We start from the raw sequence: 27,232 nt of genomic DNA on the forward strand, positions 1-27,232 counted from the left end.
ATCTCCTGTGGAACTTAACACGTTTGATTCCAAGTTTAACTTATATGCTCTTTTAGGTTTAGATTTGGATCTCCTGCGGAACTTAACACGTTTGATCCAAATCACCTAGGTTATAAATTCAATTAAATATTAGTTTCCAAAATTGGCTTCCAGTACTGCATGGCGAGGCACTTGGCCTTCCTGGATATGGGAGCAACCACCACCGACTAGATAAAGCCTTTTAAGGAAAGTTAATATTTAATTTCCTTATATAACTCTATGTTAACCAAAAGGAACAATCAAATCACAAGGAAAAAAGAAAAAGAACACAACATCGAAATTAAATTCGAAAAACAAGAATCGAATGCCTCTTGTATTTGGTATTTATACAAAGAAAAATTAACTAGTATGATGCGGAAATTAAATACTAGTTATACCTCTTCCTTGTATGTTAAAAACCTCGAGATCTTCTGCCGTATCCCTCGCCTCCTCTTGGACGTCGTGTGGGCGACGATCCTCCAAGACGAACACCACCCGGAAAGCTTCTCCTTCTTCTCTAGAATTCGGCCACCACCACCACAAAGGAGCAAAAGATAGCAAAGGGAAGAGAGGGAGAGGGGCCGGCCACTTGATGATCTCCAACAACACAATATCAATTGTTATGTTTTTCAAGGCCTCCCCTTCCCCCCTTTTTATATTAGTTTCCCAACGGAAAATTATGGAAAGAGTTTTATAAAAAAATAGACTCATTCCTATTTCCTTTTTTTTTTCTTTTTCTTTCCTTTTAATTAATCAATCCTAAATTGATTTATTAATTAAACAACTATTTGTTGATGTTTAATTATTTGACCGGCCCCTTGCTTGGGCACCAAGCAAGGTGGCCGGCCACTTATTAAAAGGGAAAGAAAGAAAAAAAATTTATAAAATTTTAAAAGAAGAAAAATTTTAATAAAATTTTACAAACTCTCTCTTTTTTTTCTAATGTGGATATTAAAAGGAAAGTTTTAAAATTTAAAACATCTCTAATAATATTTCTTTTTAAAAGAAAGGTTTATAAATTTTACAACTCTCTTTTAAAACCTTGTGGCCTAATTTAAATTAGGAAAATTTTATAAATTTTTAAAATCTCTTTTTTTACAAATTGTAAATATCTGAGGAAATTTAAAAATTCAAAAACAATATTCCTAATTTAAATATTGCGGCCGGCTCCCTTGCCCAAGGCAAGGGCCGGCCATTTCTAGAGAATATGTGGCCGGCCATTGCTTGGTCACCAAGCAATGAACCGGCCCCTTCTTGGACACCAAGATAGGCTTTTCTTTGGATGGACTTGAGGCTTTATTGAGGCTACAACAGAGACCAAGAGGAGAAATTGGTTTTGGCCTTCCGATGAGCTTGAGTATCCCGTGCTCACCCCGAACACACAACTCAAGTTCATCGATAATAACTCATTCCACTAGAGAGTTATTACCGCACTACCGCACCAATCCCAAATTACATTATTATCATGAGTGTGTTAGTCTCACTGTGTTTAAGATTACGAATGCCCACTAATTAAGTGAGTTACTGACAACTCATTTAATTAATATCTAGCTCCAAGAGTAGTACCATTCAACTTTATTGTCATGTTGGACTAGGTCCACCTGCAGGGTTTAACATGACAATCCTTATGAGCTCCTCTTGGGGACATTCTCAACCTAGATAACTAGGACATAGATTCCTTCTATAATCAACAACACATACTATAAGTAATATCATTTCCCAACTTATCGGGCATATTAATTTATCGAGCTAAACCTCACCCTTTGATAAGTCAAAGAAATAAATATTAAATATACATGCTTGTTATTATATTAGGATTAAGAGCACACACTTCCATAATAACTAAGGTCTAGTTCTTTTACTAAGTCAGTACAAAAAGAACTTATCTAAATGATCCTACTCAATACACTTAAAGTATATCAGTGTAATTTATTAGTCAAGATAAACTAATACTTAATTACACTTCGTCTATTCTGATGGTTTGTTCCTTTCCATCTTAGTCGTGAGCAACTGTTTATAATTTATAGAGAACCGACAACATGATCTTCTAAGTGTGACTCCACACTCCATGTTATCTAATATATAAATTAATTGAACAATTACATTTAACAAATAAATGTAAACATTTGACCAATGTGATTCTTTATTTCAAAATAAATGTGTACAAAAGCTAAACTTTTAAGTATACACTCCAACAAGTTGGAAACACCTTAGCCTTGAAAGGCCTCTTGGTCATTTTACCTTCCAAGCAAGATTCACAAGTTGGAAAATTTTCCAACTCTAATGAACCCAAGAGTCCATCGGCTATAAGCCTCTGAATCCTACTTAAGTTAATATGACCAAGCCTTAGATGCCAAAGATATGCTTGGTTTATTTCCGAAGGTTCTTTTCTCTTATTTGAATTAGAAGATGTGTTATTAATTTCCATATTATGTTTTGTGGGAGAAATTGGATTTAAAGTATATAAATTGCCAACTAATGCACCAGAACAGATAATCACTTTATTTCTCTTAATAACTACATCATTACTAAAGGAAACTGAATATCCATCCAAAAACAGTTTAGAAACTGAAATTAAATTCTTTCTAAAACTGGGTGCATAAAGACAATTTCTTAAAACCAAATTTCTATTCCTATTAAAAGATAAGTAGACATCTCCCACTGCAACAGTTGCCACCTTAGTAGCATTGCCCATGTAGACGGTAATCTCTCCTTCAGATAGTCGTCGGGTTTCCTGGAACCCCTGCAAGAAATTACAGACATGATCAGTGGCTCCCGTATCTACACACCAGGTGCTGGTAGATAACACCGCTAAACATGTTTCAACAACTAGAGTATGAGATATACCTTTATTGTTCTGTTTCCTACGAGGACAGTCCGCCTTCCAATGTCCAGTCTGCTTGCAAATAAAGCACTCGCCCTTCGACTTCTTTATTCCAGCTTTTTGTCCTGCACCTTGAGGTTTATTCACCTTCTTTGCTGAGCCATTTTGTTTCTTCTTCTTCTTGCCTTTCGGCTTAGAAGTAGAACCATTTTCAGCATAGTAAATTTGAGAATGTTGACGAAACAACCTTCTGATGCTCAAGTTCTGTCAGAAGTTCCGCCAATGAATACATCCTTTTATTCATATTATAGTTCAGGCGAAAATGCTCAAAACTTTTGGGCAGCGTTTGGAGGATGATATCGACCTGGGTTTCCCCATCAATTTCCCCTCCAAGAACTTGTATTTCGTTTAAGTAAGCCATCATCTTGAGAATATGATCCCTCACGGGAGTCCCCTCAGTCATGGTGGCTGTCATCAGTTTTCTCATTGCCTCTTGCCTAGCAGCCCGATTCTGATGTCCGAAGAGTTCCTTGAGATTGTTCATTATATCATAGGCTGTTGGTAAGTCCTGATGCTGATGTTGCAATACATTTGACATCGAAGCCAAGATGTAACACCGCGCCATCTCATCAGCTTTTACCCATTTACTATGATACTGAATCTCCTCTGGGGTAGAATCATTGCTAGGTGTTTCTGGGCATTCCTCTGACAGTACAAACTTATAGCCCTCAGCAGTAAGAACAATGTCCAGGTTCCTTTTCCAATCTATGTAGTTAGGACCAGTAAGTCTGTTCTCTTTTAGTATGATGGCCAGTGGGTTGAAAGTCATCCTAAGAATCATAAATAACTTTTGGTCAGAACTCTAAATTTAGAATAATATTGATTCCTCAAACAATACTATTTTAAATTAACCAACACCTCAAAACACCGTGAATTTTGTATGCCACGATAGTGTGGACGTATACAAATTCAACATTTATAAAAGGAGGGTTTTACCCATTAATTTTATTATCTTGTCAACCTAACTTTTTGACAAATAAAATTAATAGTTGGTTTACTTTGGTCACATGAATAATAGCAGTGACTCTGATGGGGAGGATACTATTAGACGTGCCTAAGTGTGTACCATTACTTGACACTAAGTCCATTAATAAGATTGTGCCCCTTCCGATGGGGAAGATCACACGCTCTTAATTAACTTCCTATAGTCATCCTAAGAATGGAAGTTTAATCTAGTGATCCGCAAACAAGCTCATCCGATATGGAGGAAGGCACTCAGAGCCAACGCGCAAGCTTGTTGCATCACTTATAAACCAGTAATGGAGACCGTGGAATTTATTTAAAATTAAATCCCTCTCCCACTTAGTTATTTAAAGTGAGGAATTTTGACTATGCTAGCCTACTAAACATGCATACTAACAAGCACACACAGTCACAGCATAAAAAGCAATAAATAGAAAAACTATTTTCAACTATTATGGCTTTTATCTATTGCTGTCCTCCGTGTGTCGCCAACCCTAGCTGCTGCCATCTTTGGCCACTGCCACCGGGTCTAATTGTCGCATCCATCTTGCCCCTTGTTCCGCTGCGTCTCTGGTCCTCAAAAAGGTTCCACGCCTTGCAAGATTCGATCCGCGACATAAACAGAATTTTACATTTTTCGATCCTATATTCCTCGAAGGAATGTACATGTGAACTAGATTGAACATAAAATAAAAATTTACATCCATCGATCCTATATTCCATAAATAGAATGTACATGTAACTAGATCAAAAAATAAAATCCTAATAAAACTAAATACAGCTCCTGCTGTATTTTATAATACAATCATGCACACATAATAAATGCACTTGACATGTCCAAGGGTCCAATCACACACATAATAACTATAAGCCATAATAGTTGGATCCTGCATCCACAAAGTTAGAACATCCTACTATTAACCTGCCTAAATTATGTATGACATGTGCATAATTAAACTAATACCAAATAAACAGAGTAAAACCTCGCTCTGATACCACTTGTTGGTTGCTACTCGGAAAACCCAATGGCTCCACTGTACAAAAATTTTGTACGTGATCTGAACCTTTCCTAGCTACCATGTGTTCTTTTAAGTTAAACTTGTATCTCCTGTGGAACTTAACACGTTTGATTCCAAGTTTAACTTATATGTTCTTTTAGGTTTAGATTTGGATCTCCTGCGGAACTTAACACGTTTGATCCAAATCACCTAGGTTATAAATTCAATTAAATATTAGTTTCCAAAATTGGCTTCCAGTACTGCATGGCGAGGCACTTGGCCTTCCTGGATATGGGAGCAACCACCACCGACTAGACAAAGTCTTTTAAGGAAAGTTAATATTTAATTTCCTTATATAACTCTAGGTTAACCAAAAGGAACAATCAAATCACAAGGAAAAAAGAAAAAGAACACAACATCGAAATTAAATTTGAAAAACAAGAATCGAATGCCTCTTGTATTTGGTATTTATACAAAGAAAAATTAACTAGTATGATGCAAAAATTAAATACTAGTTATACCTCTTCCTTGTATGTTAAAAACCTCGAGATCTTCTGCCGTATCCCTCGCCTCCTCTTGGACGTCGTGTGGGCGACGATCCTCCAGGACGAACACCACCCGGAAAACTTCTCCTCCTTCTCTAGAATTCGGCCACCACCACCACAAAGGAGAAAAAGAGAGCAAAGGGAAGAGAGGGAGAGGGGCCGGCCACTTGATGATCTCCAACAACACAATATCAATTGTTATGTTTTTCAAGGCCTCCCCTTCCCCCCTTTTTATATTAGTTTCCCAACGGAAAATTATGGAAAGAGTTTTATAAAAAATTAGACTCATTCCTATTTCCTTTTTTTTCTTTTTCTTTCCTTTTAATTAATCAATCCTAGATTGATTTATTAATTAAACAACTATTTGTTGATGTTTAATTATTTGACCGACCCCTTGCTTGGGCACCAAGCAAGGTGGCCGGCCACTTATTAAAAGGGAAAGAAAGAAAAAAAATTTATAAAATTTTGAAAGAAGAAAACTTCTAATAAAATTTTACAAACTCTTTTTTTTTTCTAATGTGGATATTAAAAGGAAAGTTTTAAAATTTAAAACCAAGTTTTAAAATTTAAAACATCTCTAATAATATTTCTTTTTAAAAGAAAGTTTTATAAATTTTACAACTCTCTTTTAAAACCTTGTGGCCTAATTTAAATTAGGAAAATTTTATAAATTTTTAAAATCTCTCTTTTTACAAATTGTAAATATCTGAGGAAATTTAAAAATTCAAAAACAACCTTCCAAATTTAAATATTGCGGTCGGCCCCCTTGCCCAAGGCAAGGGCCGTCCATTTCTAGAGAATATGTGGCCGGCCATTGCTTGGTCACCAAGCAATGAACCGACCCCTTCTTGGACACCAAGATAGGCTTTTCTTTGGATGGACTTGAGGCTTTATTGAGGCTACAATAGGGACCTAGAGGAGAAATTGGTTTTGGCCTTCCGATGAGCTTGAGTATCCCGTGCTCGCCCTGAACACACAACTCAAGTTCATCGATAATAACTCATTCCACTAGAGAGTTATTACCGCACTACCGCACCAATCCCAAATTACATTATGGGCTCCTTCTTATCATGAGTGTGTTAGTCTCCCTGTGTTTAAGATTACGAATGCCCACTAATTAAGTGAGTTATTGATAACTCATTTAATTAATATCTAGCTCCAAGTGTAGTACCACTCAACTTTATTGTCATGTTGGACTGGGTCCACCTGCAGGGTTTAACATGGCAATCCTTATGAGCTCATCTTGGGGATATTCTCAACCTAGATCACTAGGACATAGATTCCTTCTATAATCAACAACACATACTATAAGTAATATCATTTCCCAACTTATCGGGCATATTGATTTATCGAGCTAAACCTCACCCTTTGATAAGTCAAAGAAATAAATATTAAATATACATGCTTGTTATTATATTAGGATTAAGAGCACACACTTCCATAATAACTAAGGTCTAGTTCTTTTACTAAGTCAGTACAAAAAGAACTTACCTAAATGGTCATACTCAATACACTTAAAGTGTATCAGTGTAATTTATTAGTCAAGATAAACTAATACTTAATTACACTTCGTCTATTCTGATGGTTTGTTCCTTTCCATCTTAGTCGTGAGCAACTGTTTATAATTTATAGAGAACCGACAACATGATCTTCTAAGTGTGACTCCACACTCCATGTTATCTACTATATAAATTAATTGAACAATTACATTTAACAAATAAATGTAAATATTTGACCAATGTGATTCTTTATTTCAAAATAAATGTGTACAAAAGCTAAACTTTTAAGTATACATTCCAACAATAATACCGTATCAGGCCCAACGTGGGCCTGATATATTTTATATCAGGCCCAACGTCATGCTGAAATCTATCATCATGATGGAGCAACTGTGGAGACCTTTAAATCAGTAATATATAGCACTGTTCTAGTCCTCACAATACCATAAACTCATGAGACTTTAAATGGGTTCAATCAGAGAAGTCTAGGTCTATCAATGGGTTTTGACTGAAACCCACTAATAGGCCTACGATACTTAAATTTCTTTAAATTTCCATTCCCTAACAAGATTTGAGAGGGGAGAAGCTAGATATGGTGCTAAATCTTGAGTCTAACCTATACAAATGAAGTTCTTGCTCCGTGCTAGTTGACACGAAACATGTGAAATTTATGGATTCCCATTCAATAAACAACAACACACACCCTGTCAAATTCTAATTTACGGGGAAAGCACCTACCTTACCACTAATTTATTTTAACAGTCAATAATTAGTAGGATATTTAAGCTAAATTCCAATAGAATTAGAAATTTCCAATCACACGTTTAAATTACTTCACATCAAGTGCTCGACCTATAGCCTATTTGAATTTCTAAACTAATTCACAAATCACAATATGCAGCAAGTTTTTAGTTTATAGAACGGAGATATAGACTCAGGTTTTAGATATCGGGAACATCAACTTGGATTGTTATCGGTTGAACAAACCAATCGAGGTTCAAAGCAATCAAGCCCATGTTGGGCCTGATATGATACCTTATCAGGCTCAACTTGGGTCTTATATATCTTATATCAGGCCCAACTTGGGCCTAATATAATCCTATATCAGGCCCAACGTCATGCTGAAATCTATCATCATGATGGAGCAACTGTGGAGAGCTTTAAATCAATAATATATAACATTGTTCTAGTCCTCACAACACCACAAACTCACGAGACTTTAAATGAGTTCAATCGGAGAAGTCTAGGTCCATCAGTGGGTTTTGATCGAAACCCACTGATGGGGCTATGACACTTATATTTCTTTAAATTCCCATTCCCTAACAAGGTTTAAGAGGGGAGAAGCTAGATATGGTGTCAAATCTTGGTTCTAACCAATACAAATGAAGTTCTTGCTCCATGCAGTTGGCACAAAACATGTGAAACTTATGGATTTCCATTCAATGAACAACAACAACACACACCCTGTCGAATTTTAATTTACGGGGCAAACACCTACCTCAACACCAATTTATTTTAACTCTTAACTTAGTTACTTTGGAGTTCCCAAATTACATGCCTAGTTTATATTTCCAAGCAGACCTTGTAGACTTGAAACCACTGTCGACCTATTTGGATTTCTGAAAAATCCCAAGTTTTTTGTTTTCATAAGATATGGTGTGAAGTTATGTCTCTTTTCTAAGATCTACACCACCTTGGTGATTTGGAAATTGTGTTTTTTTTCACTAAGCAATAGTATTGTTATTCCTGTGATAATTTAGTATACACATCTCATATCATACATAACACTGTATTTTACAACAAATACTACATACAAAGATATAAAACAAACATCACTATATAATTGTACCTTTACATTCCCTATCACTACAACAAAAACTGCAAACGACAACACCCCTACGACAACGGTTTTAAGAGAAAGCGTTGCGTATTTGCTCAAAGACAACGGTTTTTGCCAAAACCGTTGTCTTTGAACTCCCCATTAAATATAAAAGACAACGGTTTTAGCAAAACTGTTGTCATTGAGCAAGTTTTTTTTAAAACGACAACACTTTTTACAACGGTTTTATAAACCGTTGTCTTTATCCTTGTTTTTAGCGGCTACGACAACAGTTTTGAAAAAAAACCGTTGTAATTGAATTTGGTCATTTCCCCCCTTCGTTGTGTTGGTGCGGGAAGCATCCGACGATCGAACCTAAGTTTTGATAATGGCAAAGGATTCAAAGTTAAGGTGCTTTGTTATCTGACAGCTTTTGCTGAGTGTTTCAGGAAAGTCCTAACTGCGGTTAGGCAAGGTAAAACCCTAGGGGGTGGTAACCCTAGGTCATAGGGGGTGGTAACCCTATGCGGAAAGTCTTGGCAGGTCGATGGCTTCAGGCAAAAGTCCTAGGGGGTGGTAACCCTAGGTGGAAAGTCCTGGTGTCGCGAACCAGGTGAAAGTCTGGACTGGTCGGTGAAGCGGATGTTCAGCAGAAAGTCCGGAAGCATCGAGTGCCGAGCAAAAGTCCAGTCGATCTGGAGGATCGTACTGGCAACAGGTAAATCTCCTGAGTGGAGTAGGTGAGGACGCGTTCCCCGTAGAGGGAACAGTAGGCGTCGGGTCGACCTAGGGTTTCCGGTTGGAAACCCGAAGTCAGACCCGGACAGTTCGAATGCTGTCAAATCTTTTATTCATTATGTTTCTGTGCTAACTTTGTTTTGCAGGGTATGTGTTTGGGACTAACACATTTTGCAGGAACAAAGGAGCAAGTTACAACTCGGATGAACAGTGTCCGAGGCGCCTCTATGGAGCTTGGAGGCGCCTCGGGTGCGAGCCAGGAAAAGGCCAGCGCAGCAGACTGGAGGCGCCTTGAATGGAGTTCAAGGCGCCTTGGATAGGCGCCTTGGATAGGCTGAAGGCGCCTTAAACCAGATAGAGTTCGACCAGGTCCGTGCTGATCCACGCGGGTGACTCGGCTCGTTCAAGGCGCCTTGGTGAACAGTGTAAGGCGCCTTGAACCCCCTTTATAAGGGGTCTCGACCAGCAGCTTCAGGATACAACTTCCAAGCAATCCTTGTGCTGCGTGCTGCTCATTCAACGACCCTGAAGTGCTGTTACAAGTCCACGACGACCAGGAGCTTCTAGATTACGATTCTGTCGTCGGTATACTTGTTTTTAATTACTGTACTAATTGTAAATCTTGTACTCCTTTTTCGTACTTATAAGTGTTGCCCACCGAAAGCGATCAAGGATCGCGGGCCTTCGAGTAGGAGTCGACCTAGGCTCCGAACGAAGTAAAACTACTTGTGTTCTTCTGTGATTGCGTTCGTTACTTCCGCTGCGTAAATTTACTTTGATAGTTTTACGATTCCAATAATCGAACAAATAGCCGCGAGTGCTATTCACCCCCCTCTAGCGCGTCTCGATCCAACACGTTGTTTTTCTTTCCCTCACTGTTTTCTTTTCGGCGTCGTGTTTTCGCGTTCCCAAACCTAAGCCATTTATCTTTCCCTCTCCTCATACGACGTTGTACTCCTTCTCGTTTCCTGATGAGCGGCGGCGTTCTCCAATGGGTTACCGAAGATCCAGATGCACGGGAGGGAGAAACCGGAGAACGGGATCTGCCACGACGACAGCGCGCCGCCGGTGAAGGCGAAGACCATCGACGAACTGCACTCCCTGCAGAAGAAGAGGTCGGCGCCGACCACTACCATCAAGGACGGCGCACAGCAGGGCAACGCTACCTTCGCCACCATCTCAGAGGAGGAGCGCCAGAAGCTCCAGCTCCAATCCATCAGGTCAATATTTAATCTCCAAATAAACATCTCTTTCTCAATAATAAAAAAAGGGGGAAACATCCAGATTCCTTGCCGGATACTAGTGGCACACAACGACGCAGATTTGCTTGTTCTATGTGCGATTCAATGGCCACCACATCCTTCGTCTTCACCTCTGTTGCCATCAATAGCCGCTGTTGCTGTTGTACCACTTGCACACCCATCGGTTTCCTTTGTGTTTCCACTCTGCCGCCCCCGCCGACCCCTCATCAATTTCTGCTGCAGAGTCTCCTAGACCGGCATACTTGATCCAACAAAAGTGTCGCATCGCTGGATTCAAAGGTCGGTTCCCTAATCCCCTCTATTGTAAGCAGGTGATCGATGGATTACTCTTGTTGCAAAGATCAAAACTTTCTGTCTGTTTTTAATGAGATTTAAGACGCTTTTGGGGTTTTTGTCTTTCGTATTTCCTCTTTTTGGTGGCTAATAATTTCTTTCCACCCTTTTTGTGTGTGTGTTTATGTAGTTTTGCCTCTGTGTTGTTGTTGTAACCAGTCATGGGATTTGTCTTATTTACTAGCTTTACAATCTGTTTCCTAACTAAAGCTATTTGGGAATGCATCTCTATAGCACTGTGGGCTTTTGGTATTGAAATATAACAAATTTGCTTCACAACTGTGGAATTTTATTTCGAGATGAGTGAGCTTTCTAATTATGCAACCTCAAACTTCTACCACAATCATGCTGCCTAAAAGTTCATGATCTCTTTATTTAACTTTTACCAATGGACAAGAACTGTTAGTGGTGTTAAATTTTTTAAACATAAAACATTCTACCATCTAACTTCAATTTTAACTGAAATTTCTATATTAACAGACTGGTGAAGCATACCAATCATAGTTTGGGTGCTTATCAAATAAACTATAGAATGGAAAGTGGAACGAGTAAAAGTAAGGTGAAGCGTCATGTGGGTAAATCTGAGCTCGGACGCACAATTGGGGAAGGGACATTTGCAAAAGTTAGGTTTGCAAAGAACATTGAGACCGGGGAACCTGTTGCTATCAAGATCCTTGACAAAGAGAAGGTGCTGAAGCACAAGCTAGTAGAACAGGTATCTTCTAAATCATATTCACAATTTGAGATTCAAAATGCTGCATCTATAGATATATATATAAAGTTAATACAGCTGAACTGTGCTCGGAGGTGAAATACCAAACAACCAAAATACTAGTAATAAAATATGCTAATGTAAAGTGCTAAGTTTTTTACTTTAAGTGCTAAGGAAAATATTGGACAAGTGGTCGTGCTTGATTTTTTTTTACTTTAAGATTTAGAGTGAAGATGTGTCTTTTTTTTCCACTCTCCGTCCATTTATCAGAATTTAAGGCAGCAGCAAAGCCTTAAATTCTATTCTTATATTTACGTCTATGCATTTCTTCCTCAGTGCTACTTCTTTTATTAGAAAAAAGAAATCATAGCAGGAGAGACTCCTACCTTATACTGTTATTTTGTTCATCTTCTCCCCCTTCGTCATAATATCTCTACGTTTTCAGCCAACGCACCCAAAGACCAACCTTTTTGTAAGCTACAAGCCACGTGATTAAGGAGGTAATTCTATTGTGTTTACTTTCAACTCTACAATGGAGGCTACGTAGATATAAAATGGAAGAACTCATGTGGATTTCTCTTTTTAATGTTTTCCTTCTTTTAGTAGTGTTACAAAGACGATTGATGTGGAAGAGATATCCCAATTGTGGAGTCCATTTCTCAATTATCTCATCAAATTAGAGAAGGAGCTGAAATGCTTCATATGGTAGTGTTATTAAGTCATTCTAAGGCTTCAATTCTCTAGCTTCAGTGATAAGAATAATTTTCTTTTCATTTGAGAGTTTATTTAGAATGAAATAATATGTCTTATTATCGTTTATTTTCTTGCAGCAATGGTTTGCTTAGAAAACCAAAATTATTACCTTGTAATCACATAGTTTGCAGGTATTTGTGTTCATTTGTGTGTTATTCCAAATATGATGATAGATAATACTAAATACAAAGTCATTGCTCTGAGCGTATTCAGCGACTGTATTATCACTCCTTTAACCAGTGAACGTTCTATTTGCCTTTCTTGTCAAAACCCTTTTCGATACGAAGGTATAAATTTGTTACAATTAACAACTTTTACACAACTCTGAAATTATAAATCATTTCATGTGTTAGCCTTTCTTCTAAATATTTGCAGACACTAGGCATGCTTTTCACGTAGAAAGGATGGTGAGCCTTTTTCAAGAGATGGATGCTGCTATTGGTAACATTATTCAACATAGACCATCACCTAAAAATGTGCTTATTATGCAAAATTCTCAACTTAGGATGAAACATCCTAGTTTGTGATGTCTGTAGCTGCAACACACTCCAATAAATATTTCACTTGCAGGTGATAAACCACAAGGAGTACATAATGTACAAGATAAATCATGCCATTCACCCCTCTCCAAAAAAGTTTCACTTGTAGGAGATGAACCATCAGAAGTACATAATGGACAAGATAAACCAAGCCATTCGTGCCTCTCTAAAAAAGTTTCACTTGCAGGAGATGAACTGGCAGGAGTACATAATGCACAAGATAAACCAAGCCATTCACTCCTCTCTAAACTTGCAGGATATAAACCAAGCCATTCACTCTTCTCTGAAACTGTGCCTGGTATGCAAAATTCTCAACTTAGGATGAAGCGTCCTAGCTTGTGATGTCTGTAGTTGCAACACACTAATAAATTTTCACTTGCAGGTGATAAACCAAGTCATTCACGCCTCACTATGCAAGCACATCTTCGTCCATTTATCACTTGCAGGCAAAAGTTTCTAGGAATTGATATGTTCCATTCCTAGTTGTATCACCTAGAAGAATCATCAAGGCAGGAGTAGGTAGAAAGTTAATTTAGATACTAACCTCACTATGCAAGTTATCGGGACTGCAACAAATGGTGAATGCCTCTTCTTACTGTACACAATGCATTAGTAGCTGATTTTGTTTACATGCCTTGCAGTACCATTCGTGCTCTATTCGGCATGAAGATCTATGCATTCTATTGCTTGAAATAGCAGGTGAGCATCGATAACTCAGATTGTAGATTCAATAATTCAGTGATACTAATATGATCAAACTGTCTTTTGGTTAAAACCTCCATAAAGATGCATAGAAACTGTTCTCATAGAATATTTTAAGGGTTTTTTTCGATATATTGTTCTTGATGATGCTTGTTTTTCTTTCTTTGTAGGTTATTGTATCGACATCCAGAGCATAGGAAATCAATACTTCCATTTGCTTCCATTTGCTCAGTTAGTTGTCTCTCTTCCATTTGCTTTGTTTCTTAATTGAAGAGATAATTGTTATAACAATACTTCTAACAGATAACATTACTTGTTTCCTTGTGTAATTCGAATAGTCGAGTTCTCTAATTGTTTGTTTCCTTGAACCTTCCATAGATTGCTATTTTTTTTCTACAACACAGAGAATTTGTATTAAAGTTCGCATATATATATTTTGAATGTTGATAGTGAACTTAATTGATTTTAATTTCCTTGTCTGTTTTCAACATTTGCCTAGACAAGTTCTTGTCATTTTGTCAATCCTGCCTATAACTCAACAAGTCTGCATCCTAAATCAATGTTTAGATGCATTTTCTGCAGGTTTAGTTAATTTCTTATTGCCACGAGTATCTTTTAAGAATATTTTTGACTGATTATTTAGAAACTCAATGGCAAGGTCAATGACATTCATTGATCTAATAGACAGACACAGGCAGAGTAAACTTATTTTGCGAATTTAAATCTATGTGCATAAGTTTTCCAATGGAAGTTACCAAGACAACTCTAAGTTGGTTAAATTGCTTGTATTTTATTAGTTTGCATTGCATTAGTTTGTATTGCATAAGTTACATTCTGAGACTATAAGTTGGTTACATTGCTTGTATTTTATGTAGATTTATATGAATAAATCTAATTCTGGAATTCTGGAAATGAGTGTTGTCTTGGAATTATTTTATATTAGACCTATGCGAAATCATGGAATTGCTTATATTGCATAAGTTTGTATTTCATAAGTTAAATTCTGAGACTATAAGTTGGTTATATTGCTTGTATTTTATGTAGATTTATATGAATAAATCTAAATCAGAATTCTGGAATTTTGGTATTGACCGTTGTCATTGAATTGCTTTATATTAGAGCTATGTGAAATCCTGGAATTGCTTGTATTGCATAAGTTAAATTCTGAGACTATAAGTTGGTTATATTGCTTATATTTTATGTAGATTTATATGAATAAATCTAAATAAGAATTATGGAATTCTGGTATTGCTCGTTGTCATGGAATTGTTTTATATTAGAGCTATGCGAAATCCTGAAATTGCTTGTATTGCATAAGTTTGTATTGCATAAGTTTTATTTCTTAGACCATAAGTTGGTTATATTGTTTGTTTTTTATGTAGATTTATATGAATAAATCTAAATCTGGAATTGATAAGTTTTGTTTAATTTTTCTGTTGCAGGTACGTAACTCAGTCAATTCGTGTAGTTTGAGACTTTTGATACAAGGAGTGAGCTTTGTTAGGTTGTAAATTGCCTTGCTAATGTGTAAAAGTCATATGGAGAACAGTACTAGAAAACATGTGATTTATGCATGGTTTGATACTACTCATCTTGTATATGTGTGGCTACAAGATGAATTATATATGGATGTTTATTTTGGATTTAATTTAGTAAATATTTAGTTTTGTATTGGTGGTTTGCTTATAGTAAAATAAGATTGGTTGTTTGGTATTAATGAACATTAAAGATAACAGTTAAAAATGTTGTAAAAACTAGGTAAACCACAATGAATTTTTTTTGTAAAAAGTGATAAAAGACAACGGTTTTATCCGTTGTAAAATATATTAAAACTATTGTAAAAAAAACAAAACGTGTCAAATATTATCTACCACAACAGTTTATATCTGTTGAAAAAAATGATTACCACAACGATTTATTTCTGTTGTTGAAATTATCTACCACAACGGTTTTAAAACGTTGTCGTATCCTTCGTAGCCAAATTTTGGGCATATAAACAACAACTAATAAAAATCGTTGTCAAATGTCTACAAAGACAACGGATTCAAAATTATTGTCATAGGGCAATACATTCTACAACACCCTCAGTTACAACGGTTTTTTGACTCTACGACAACGGATAATATCCATTGTCGTTTGCAGTTTTTGTTGTAGTATATCCAACTATTTTGCTCCACAACACTATGGATAATTAATATGATGTTTTACAGAACTTGTCCCTCAATATTGATACCATTACATCAATTCTAATTTTTTTTCATGTCTCCTTGTTTGAAGTCCATCTTCAGATTATAAAGAAGACATCGAATGCATTGCATCTAAAAGAAGCCACAGTCAACGCCATAAATAACATCAGCAATTTTATCTTCAATATTTTATATCAATAATTTCTATTCACACTCTTTGATCTCAACTTACCTGACTTCTTATTATGGGCATTCTATTTAGAGGGGCACCCATTGGTGGAAGGGATGTTGCCTTTCAAATTTTGGATTAATAGCTGCAAGGTGCTCACGTCTATATTGTTTAATATTTGATACCTGTAAGATTGAACAGGGAATTAAAATTTTACTTCAACTAGCATTTCTAATACATTACTAACATAGACATGAATAATTTGTTTGCTCACCGCTGCTTCAAATTCATTTTTGGATTTACTTTCACTTGCAAGAGAATTATAATCATTGAACGTCATTGATTTGATGTCCACCACCAATAAGTGGAAGTGTGCATCATCACTAGCCAAAGGTATAAAAATGTATCTAAACTCTTCATCTTCTGTATCTGTCTTTATCATTTGTTGCAAGGCAAACTTGTTTGAGGATTTTATTAATGACTACAAATATACAAAGTCATACATACTTAAAAAATTAATAAAATTAATTCAAATATTATATATTCTTAAATCATTTATATTCCTTACTGTGAAGAAGGTTGAACAGTATATACCTACTAGACGAGGATGCTCCCCTAAATAGAATTTACAATACGTGTCAATTACCTCCCCTTTTGTAAAAATCTCTCCATTCACACCAGATAAGAAGGAATGTACATTTAAAGCAAAGGGTGGTTCCTCCCAAACAAATTCACGTGTAAACCTGCAAACTTAATCAATGACAATAAATCATAAAATTAAATTAGACAACCACATAATTTTCTAAATTAAAGACCAATATAATTATCTTGATTTATCACTTTATTATATCAACTATGTATTTAACATACTTTAGGTTCTCCAATTGTTTTAACGCATAGGCCACATCTTCGTCTTGTTTTTTATTCTTCGAAGTCTTAAATTGCTTCTTCACAAACTATGCTAATAAACATCTAACACATTTAATTAATGAATTTAATCAAACTAAATACTATTTTATATGCAAATACAGACTTATAGCGATGGCTTGTTTCCTCATTTTGTTAAGTTGGCCAATCCGAGCTACATCCTTCACCGTCTCTTCTTTTGAATTGCCTTCCATTATTGTGACAATATCTCTTTCTTCTTCCATATCATTCACATCAATTTTTTCCTTTCCCCTTGTCCACAACAATATCAAGTTCTTTTACAAATTTTTTACCATCTTCTTCTGGTAAAACATTCTCCATAGGCTCACATATTTGTATATTCCTCCGCTTCCTCTTAGGTAAAATTTGGAGCCACAATGGACTATCAATTGGAGTATCCCTATAATCATAGCAACTTATGCCACTTCCTCTCCTACTTCTTGTTCCAAAAGCTACTGGTTCACATTGAGGATAGACTACAGGATCACTTGATTGAGATTGCATACCTTTATTTTCTATTATTTCCAGTCATTCTTTCACCCATTCATTCAAATGCATGTTCTCCATTGTTAGTTTCTTAATTCAGTTTGCTTGAATAATGTAGTTAGAACATGTCTTCCTACTTTTACTTCCTGCATCATTGTCTTCAAATTTTAATGTCTCCATTGGACGCGGAATGTCATCAACGAAATCAAGGTTTACAACCAATGAATTTTCAAATTGGGTAGGGATTAGGTCAATCATAACCTGTCATTTTATTAAAACACATGTTAAAAAAAACATATTAATCTAACTTAAGTAACAGTTTTCAAACTTTACCTCTTTAGATGAGACTCGTTCCAACAAATCCCTCACCTTACTAATATGTGAAAGAATATTCCTCCACTTATTTATTCGTGCTCCTTCTATTTTGTATGATTTTTGGATTAGAACATGCTCTAAAAATCATGCCTGATTCATCATCACAAGTGTTAGATATTCATACATGTTCGCAAAATTTTTTACATTTAACATGAAAAATATACTCACTGCCAAAAGGTCAGCAAAGCCCTTTAGGTAAGGGAGGTTGGTGTTGGCATCTATTATCTGAGTTGATGAAAATATATCCCCAATCTTAGCTAATTGTGGAGCCATGAATTCATGGATGACTTCAACCCAGTTGAATCTAACAGGATTATCAAAATCATCTACTATATCTATAAGACATAAACAGACCTTATATGTACTAGAAGAAAATAAGACACACACAAATATATACAAAATCTATAATTTGTAAAATAATAAAACATCATCTTCTTCAACACGATTGACATAAAATTTAAGCAACTCCTCAATTCTTGATCTGGTAGCTTCTTTTTTATTTGAAAATTAATTTAGAAAGAGGTCACCCGATACTTTAGTTGAATTTATCAGAATCGAAGCTCTACGGTCTGTAATACTAAGCAACAATGAAACTGTTAGGACCTTCGGACGCGGCTAGAGAGGGGGGCTGTGAATAGCCGACCCCAAATTCACGTTTCTTCCTACAATTTTAGTTAGCGCAGCGGAAATAAAAGATAGAAACGAAACAGGAGAATATCAAACCTCAAACGCGATGATATAACGAGGTTCGGAGATGATACTCCTACTCCTCGGCGTGTCCGTAAGGTGGACGAATCCTATCAATCCGTCGGTGGGTGAGACCCCGGAAAACCGGCTAATAAAAACTCCTTCTGGGTGGAGAAATCTCGCCACAATCTCTCTTGCAACAGCAAGATCGGAGTACAAAGATAAAGCAAGAAGCCAAGAATAATATGAATGTAAAAACACTAGTTTGCTTGCCTTCTCGTCGACTGGTGATGAAGCAATCACTTCACGGATGCCAACAACAGCAGCAACTGATCGGATCGAGTCGAGGGAAGCTTCGACGAAGCTTTAGCACGATGAGAGCTTAGCAAAGCTCGGATCGCAGGAGCAATAAGGATCCACTCCATAGAGGCCCTCCACCTCTTGATTTATATGAACTGCGAAGAAGAAGACAGAAATCTGGCGTTGTGACTCAGCGGCTGAACCGATCGGGCTCCACCCCGATCGATCCGGGCGGATCTGACCGATGCGGGGATCGATCGAGCCCTAGGCTGATCGGTCCCAGACCGATCCCAACTCTCACAGAGTTTTGCAGAGCCCTGATCTGTGGACCGATTAGCCTATAGGTGGATCGGTCCATGGGCCGATCCCCTATTCGATTCTTCGATCGGTCACGGACCGATCGGATAACCCACAAAGCTGGCGTGTAGTTGCGATCGGTCACGAGACCGATCGATAACAAATATCCGGATCGGTCGACGGACCGATCGAACGACAATATCCGGATCGGTCAGCGAGCGATCAATGCCTCTGTTGGTTTTAGAGCTTCCCCCTAAATCCTAACGTCTTCTGGTCCAGAGAATGAGCTACCGAGCCCTCTCGACCTAGTCTAGAGAACGAGCTACCAAGCCCTCTCCGACTCCACGTGCCAAGCTTCCACTCTCGGACCTAGTGCGGAGAGCGAGCTACCGAGCCCTCTCCGACTTCGTGGGTCCGAGAACGAGCTCCCGAGCCCTCTCTGACCTAGTCCGGAGAACGAGCTACCGAGCCCTCTCCGACTCCATCCAGTCCAGAGAACGAGCTACCGAGCCCTCTCTGACCTAGTCTGGAGAACGAGCTACCGAGCCCTCTCTGACTTCCACGTCCGGTCCAGAGAACGAGCTACCGAGCCCTTTGGGATTTAGTCCGGAGAACGAGCTACCGAGCCCTCTCCGACTTTGTCCGGTCCAGAGAACGAGCTACCGAGCCCTCTCTGACCTAGTCCGGAGAACGAGCTACCGAGCCCTCTCCGACTTCGTCCGGTCCAGAGAACGAGCTACCGAGCCCTCTCTGACCTCGTGTGCCAAGATTCCATGCTTGGATTTTTTCCCGTGCCAAGCTCCCTGCTTGGACTTTTCCATGCCAAATCTCCATACTTGGACTTTTCCGTGCCAAGTCTCCATACTTGAACTTTTCCCGAATCAGGTCAACTCAAGTCGGGTCAACCAGGTCAACCTTGACCAAAGGTTGCACCCACAATACCCCAAGTTCCTATTCTTGTCAAACATCAAAATACAACTTCTCTATTATTGTCAAAAATCAAAATATACCTCGAGTCAGGTCAACTCGAGTCGGGTCACCCAGGTCAACCTTGACCTAAGGTTGCACCAACAATCTCCCCCTTTTTGATGTTTGACAAAAACCATAATCAAGTTAGGTTAACCCGATAACCTAACTTAGGTTTTCCAATAGTTCCCCAATGTTCTTCCTCGAACATTCTCTGAACATTCTCCCCAAACTCCAATGTTCTTCCTTGAACATTCTCTGGACATTCTCCCCCTTTTTGACACACATCAAAAAGAGTGAATCAATGTCAAGAGTTTCTTCCTAATGAAAGTCCCATACCTTTCATTGAAACCCTTAATTTCCCCCTTGATACTAAAATCAACAATCAACTTAGTGATAATCAATCATCAAAAAACTTGAAGAGCAAAAATTCTCCCTAAAAGTCAACTCCCCCTTGACCATTAGGTAAAACTCCCCCTAAAGGTCAACTCCTCCTTGACCATTGCACCAACAATGTCTTGAAGAGTTTCAACCCTTTAGAAATCTAAAGCACCAACTTCCATAGCTGAAATTTCAGACAACAGTTGAAAATCAGCATTTTGGCACGCTCTGATCGGTCACCAGACCGATCAGGACTCCACTGGATCGGTCACCAGACCGATCCACACTGCCCTGGATCGGTCCAGTGACCGATCCAGACTTCCCTGGACTGATCAGGATCTTCTCTGATCGGTCCACAACTCTCTGATAAGGATTTCTGATTTTTCTCCCGAATTTCAGAAACCCCTAAAAAATTACAAAAAATTCTAAAAATTGTAAAATTTTGAGGATACATTCCACATAACATATATTATCATGGAAAAATAGTTTTCTATGAAAATAACTCCCATTTTTAAATCTTGATACAAAGTTCGAAAGACTTTGAAATAGCTCAAGGTTAATCCATCTTTGTATCAATTTGCTCAATGATGAATGCTATCACTAGAAAAGCTTCATCAAGGTTTTTCAAATCAATTTTGAAATGATCTTAAACCATTCAATTTAGGACCACAATCTTAGGGCTAAATGTACATGACTTATACACAAGTTTTCCCTATGATCCTCAAATTCGAATTAGGCTCATCTAGGTACAAGAACTATGCACCTTGATCCTAACTCATAATCCTAATATCTCACACACATCTAAGGTGTATCAAACACATCCAAGTCAATTTTGATGTGAGATATGAGTTTAGGTCATCTTAAGCTAAGTTCTCATGCATTTTCTAAACAATAATTTGATCTCCATATCAAATTGTGTTTCTATCCTTAAATCAAATTAATTGATCATAAATGCAAGAGATGATGACATGACATAAAATAATATCATAAGTGGAAACATGTGCCAATGTCATGATGTCATTCATCAAGTATGAAACTTAAATAAGGCATGACATATAACTAACCTAAGCATTATCATGACATTTCAAATAATAATTAGATAAATATGATGTCATGACATGGCATATGACAAACAATGTATGACAAATAACATATAAAGTTATAGAAAATACCTAATTCTAGCCTTAGTTGCCATTTTAGATAATTTTGATCATTTTACCATAAATTCTATATTCCTAAGTATAATAGACCTAAAATCATATACTAAAGATTTTTAGATCACTATGTGCCAATTAGATTGACCCTAGAAAACTCCTCAAATGTGGTTGGCACATCCTAATCACCTTAGGAATAATTTTTAATTTTATTTTCAAGGCTTGATTACACCTTGAAAATTCCTAAAATACCACCTTTTGCCATGAGTAGGTTAACTACCTATCCAATTAAGGTTGGCACACCCTGAACCATCTAGCGTGAAGGAATCACGCTCCTAGGAATCCAATACCTATTTGAGCTCATTGGGTTCACTAAATATTCACTAGGGATGACTTCCCTAGCAACCCTCCTAATGACCCTCCTAAGCTTTAAAGCCTTGGTCATTTGGGACTCATCAAGATCAACTCTATGGGTGACTCCCCTTGTGACCTTGGTGATGGTCTTCCTAGCCCTAGGTCTTGTTCCATAATTGAATGGAACATTATGATAAGCAGGCTTGACCACTTGAGACTTAGGTTTGTGACTCAAACCTCTCATGTCCTTGGGCTTTGATTTTTGACCCTTAGACCCTAGAGTTGACTTCTCCAAATTCTTAAGAGTCTTTTCTAAAGTGTCAAGTCTTGACCTCAAGACTTGATTTTCCTTCTTTAATACCTCAAGCTTTAATTTTTCATTTTTCTTTGAGGTATTCCTAGGCATATGTCTAGTTGTTTTGGGATTCCTATCTAGGTTTTCCTTAACCTTAGATGAGTTAACTCTAGGGTTGACATTTCTAGCATTGTCCTTATCTAGGCTAACATGTTTGGCACCTAAGCACATGTATCGATTTCTATGGTTATCATGCTTATCATTATTGACAATTGCAATAAAACTACTAGCATGTGTCTTATTTGAATTGCAAGAATGTGCCTTAAAGGATACCTTAGGGTTTGCCTTAGCTCCCCCCATAGATGTGCTTGGTCTCTTGTCCTTGTGAGGTTTGTTAGGATCGTTCGTACTCGGCTAGAGAGGGGGGTGTGAATAGCCGCCCCCAATTGCTCGCGTTTATTTCTACAAATCAAAGTTAGCGCAGCGGAAAATACAAAGAAACGAAAGAGAAGAAAACCAAACTTAACACAAGGATGTAACGAGGTTCGGAGATTAGGGCTCCTACTCCTCGGCATGTCCGTAAGGTGGACGAGTCCAGTCAATCCGTCGGTGGATGAGTCCCCGGAGAACCGGCTAATACAAGCTCCTTCTGGGTGGAGAAACCTCGCCACAACACACTCTTGCAACAGCAAGTAAGGAGAGTACAGAAATACAAGGAAAGACAGCAAGAAATACAACAGTAAGAAAACTCTTGCTTGCCTTCTCTTCGACTGGAAGAAGCAGCAGCTCCAAGCGCCTACAACAGCAGGTGACCCAGCCAAAGGGAAGCTCACGCAAAGCTTCAACGCTTCAAGAACTCAGCAGAGCTCAGCAGCAGAAAGAAGAAGAAGGTTCGGAGAGGAATGAGTAGTTCTGTAGAGTCGCTCGAACCCTTATAAAACCTGCGAACCTTCGAACCTGCAAGCCAAAAGGCCAGAAACACAGGAGCCAAAAATAGCCTAGCCGTTGTCTCTCAGCGGCTGGGGCGACCGATCGGCGCCATGCCTCGATCGGTGCAGGAACTATCTTGATCGGTCCGAGACCGATCGGGCCCCGATCGATCGGTCCCGGACGATCTCTCTCCTGGAGAGGTGGTGCGTCTCGATCGGTCGTGGGCGGTCGGCGGTGTGATCGGTCTCCGGGACCGATCCTATTCTGACGCCCAACTTTGCATGCGTACGATCGGTCCGGGGATCGATCGGGACTCATCTTGATCGGTCCCTAGACCGATCAGATGACTGAATCGATCCGATCGATCCTCTTAATTTGTCTGGACCGATCCCAAGCCTTCCCACCAATATCCGGTCAACCTTGACCTATTGGTATCTCATTCCTAACATCTGGTCACTCTCTTGACCTGCTAGAATTCCTCGCCAAGTGTCCGGTCAATCCCTTTGACCTACTTGGACTTTCCTCAACACCGGATGTCCAATCATCCCGATCCATCTGGATTTTCCCTTGCCTAGCTTCACTCACCCGGACTTTCACCGGCTTCACTCACGATTTCCACCGCCTAACATCGGTTAGAACTTTCTCCTGCTGGCTTCACTCACCGGGACTTTCCAACTGCCTAACATCCCAGTTAGGACTTTCTCACTGCCTGGCTTCACTCACCAGGACTTTCCAACTGCCTAACATCCCAGTTAGGACTTTCTCACTGCCTGGCTTCACTCACCAGGACTTTCCACGCTGCCTAACATCCCAGTTAGGACTTTCCCTCGTGCCAAGCTCCCTGCTTGGACTTCTCCAGTGCCAAGTCTCCATACTTGGACTTTTCGCGTGCCAAGCTCCCTGCTTGGACTTTTCCAGTGCCAAGTCTCCATACTTGGACTTTTCGCGTGCCAAGCTCCCTGCTTGGACTTCTCCGTGCCAAGTCTCCATACTTGGACTTTTTCCCGAATCAGGTCAACCAGGTCAACCTTGACCTAAGGTTGCCCCGACAATCTCCCAAACATCAATTCAAGTCCCACAGTCGGGTCAACCAGGTCAACCTTGACCTAAGGTTGCACCAACAATCTCCCCCTTTTTGATGTTTGACAAAACCCATAATCAAATTAGGTTAACCCGATAACCTAACTTAGGTTTTCCAACCATATTCCAATGTCCAATGTTCTCTCCTTGAACATTCTCTTAACCCGATAACCTAACTTAGGTTTTCCAACCATCTTCCAATGTCCAATGTTCTTTCCTTGAATATTCTCTGGACATTCTCCCCTTAGGTTAACCCGATAACCTAACTTGGGTTCTCCAATAATTCTCCCCCTTTTAGACACACATCAAAAAGGATTCCAATGTTCTTCCTCGAACATTCCTTGACATTCTTCCCCTAGCTTAGGTTAACCCGATAACCTAACTTGGGTTCTCCAATAATTCTCCAATGTACACTCTCCCCTTTTTGACACACATCAAAAAGAGAGAGGAGGGTATCAAGGTCAAGAGTTTCTTCCTAATGAAAGTTCCATACCTTTCATAGGAACTCTTAATTTCCCCCTTGATACTAAACTCAACAATCAACTTAGTGATAATCCCATATCACTAATCCTCAAAAGTCTTAAGGAGTAAAAACTCCCCCTAAAAGTCAACTCCCCCTTGACTAATAGGTAAAACTCCCCCTAAAGGTTGACTCCCCCTTGACCATTGCACCAACAATGTCTTTGTGAGTTCCAAACCTTTAGAAATCCACAAAACCCAACTTCTAGCTGAACTTTCAGACAACAGACTGAAAAATCAGCATTTGGCACGCCCTGATCGGTCCCCAGACCGATCAGGGATTCCCTGGATCGGTCACAGTGACCGATCCAGCACCTCTGGATCGATCAGAATCCCCTCTGATCGATCCACAACTCAGATCGTCCCCGGACCGATCAAGCCACTGAAATCAGAACTTCTGATTTCCCCTTCCGGAAAATCAGAAACTCCTAATAAATTCAAGAAAATTCCAAAAATTACGAAACTTTGAGGATACATTCCTCATATCATACACTATCATGGAAAAATAGTTCTCTATGAAAATAACTTCCATTTTTCAATCTTGATACAAAGTTCAAAAACTTTGAAATAGTTCAAGTTTAACTCAACTTTGTATCACAATGTTCAATGATGAATGCAATCACTAGGAAAGCTTCATCAAGGTTTTTCAAATCAATTTTGAAATGATTTTAAACCCTTTAATTTAGGATCATATTCTTAGCACTATATGTACATGACTTGTACACAAGTTTTCCCTATGATCCTCCATTTCTTGAATTAGGCTCATCTAGGTACAAGAACTATGCACCTTGATCCTAACTCATGATCCTAATATCTCACACACATCTAAAGTGTATCAAACACATCCATGTCAATTTTGATGTGAGATATGGGTTTAGGTATCTTAGACTAAGGTCTCATGCATTTTCTAAACACAAATTTGATCTCAATATCAAAATGTGTTTTTCATCCTTAAATCAATTCAATTGATTACTAATGCAAGAGATGATGACATGGCATAAAATGGTATCATAAATGAAAACATGTGCCAATGTTATGATGTCATGGCATAAAGTTTGAAACTTAAATAAACATGACATAAAAACTAGCCTAAGCATTATCATGACATTTCAAATGATAATAAAACTAAACATGATGTCATGACATGTGAGGGCAAACAATTATGGCAAGATTTAGCATAAATAAATATACCTAGATTACCTATCTAAGTATCCTTAACCACTTGGTTAACTTCAAATTTAATCCTAGATTGCCCCAAAATGCCAAAATCCTAATTTTGACACTTCTTGAACTCTAGATTAATTCATGCCACTTAAAGATCAAATTTATCCTCAAAACTTGGCATATTTCATTTTTCCTCGAGAGTTCTCTAGATTTTCCCAAATTGTGCCAATTGAGATTAAAAATGAAATTTCCAATCTTTAGGCACATTTAACTCTTCAAAGGAGTAAATGATAATTCCATTTCATTTTCAAAAGTTCTCAAAACCTTGAAAATGCTCCTTGAGTGTCAATTTCCTCAAAGTTGGGTTAACTACCCTTCTAATCGGAGTTGACACTCTCTAACCCATCTATGGGGTAGAGAAGATGCTCCTAGGAACCCAATACCTATTTGAGCTCATTGGGTTCACTAAATATTCACTAGGGATAACTTCCCTAGCAACCCTCCTAATGACCCTCTTAGGCTTTGAAGCCTTGGTCATTTGGGACTCATCAAGATCAACTCTAGGGGTGACTCCCCTTGTGACCTTGGTGGTGGTCTTCCTAGCCCTAGGTTTTGTTCCATAATCGAATGGAACATTGTGGTAAGTGGGCTTGACCACTTGGGACTTAGATTTGTGACCCAAACCTTTCTTGTCCTGGGACTTTTGACCCTTAGGCCCTAGAGTTGACTTCTCTAAATTTTTAAGGGCCTTTTCTAGGGTATCAAGCCTTGACCTCAAGACTTGATTCTCCTTTTCTATTACCTCAAGTTTTGATTTGTCATTCTTTCTTGAGGTGTTCCTAGGCATGTGTCTAGTTGATTTAGGGTTTCTACCTAGGTTTTCCTTAACCTTAGAAGTGTTAATCCTAGGGTTAGCATTCCTAGTAGTATCCCTATCTAGGTTGACATGTTTAGCACCTAAGCACATGTATTGATTTCTAGTGTTAACATGCTTATCATTATTGACTAATGCAATAAAATTACTAGCATGTATCCTACTAGAATTACACGAATGAGCCTTAAAAGATACCTTAGGGTTTGCCTTAGCTCCCCCTATCGATGTGCATCCCTTGTCCTTGTGAGGTTTCCTCCCCTTCGGACATTGGCTCCTATAGTGTCCCCGTTGCTTGCATTGAAAGCACACCACGTGCTTCTTGC

The 27,232-nt window shown here is 38.3% G+C and overlaps 1 pseudogene; it reads right to left on the bottom strand.

Moving 5' to 3' along the window:
• The window catches only part of LOC122005959, a 90,522-nt pseudogene extending 79,841 nt beyond the window's left edge, over positions 1-10,681 (bottom strand).
• Between the last annotated feature and the right edge of the window lie 16,551 nt (positions 10,682-27,232).

This window comes from Zingiber officinale, chromosome 1A (assembly GCF_018446385.1).
Source record: "Zingiber officinale cultivar Zhangliang chromosome 1A, Zo_v1.1, whole genome shotgun sequence".
NCBI lineage: Eukaryota > Viridiplantae > Streptophyta > Magnoliopsida > Zingiberales > Zingiberaceae > Zingiber > Zingiber officinale.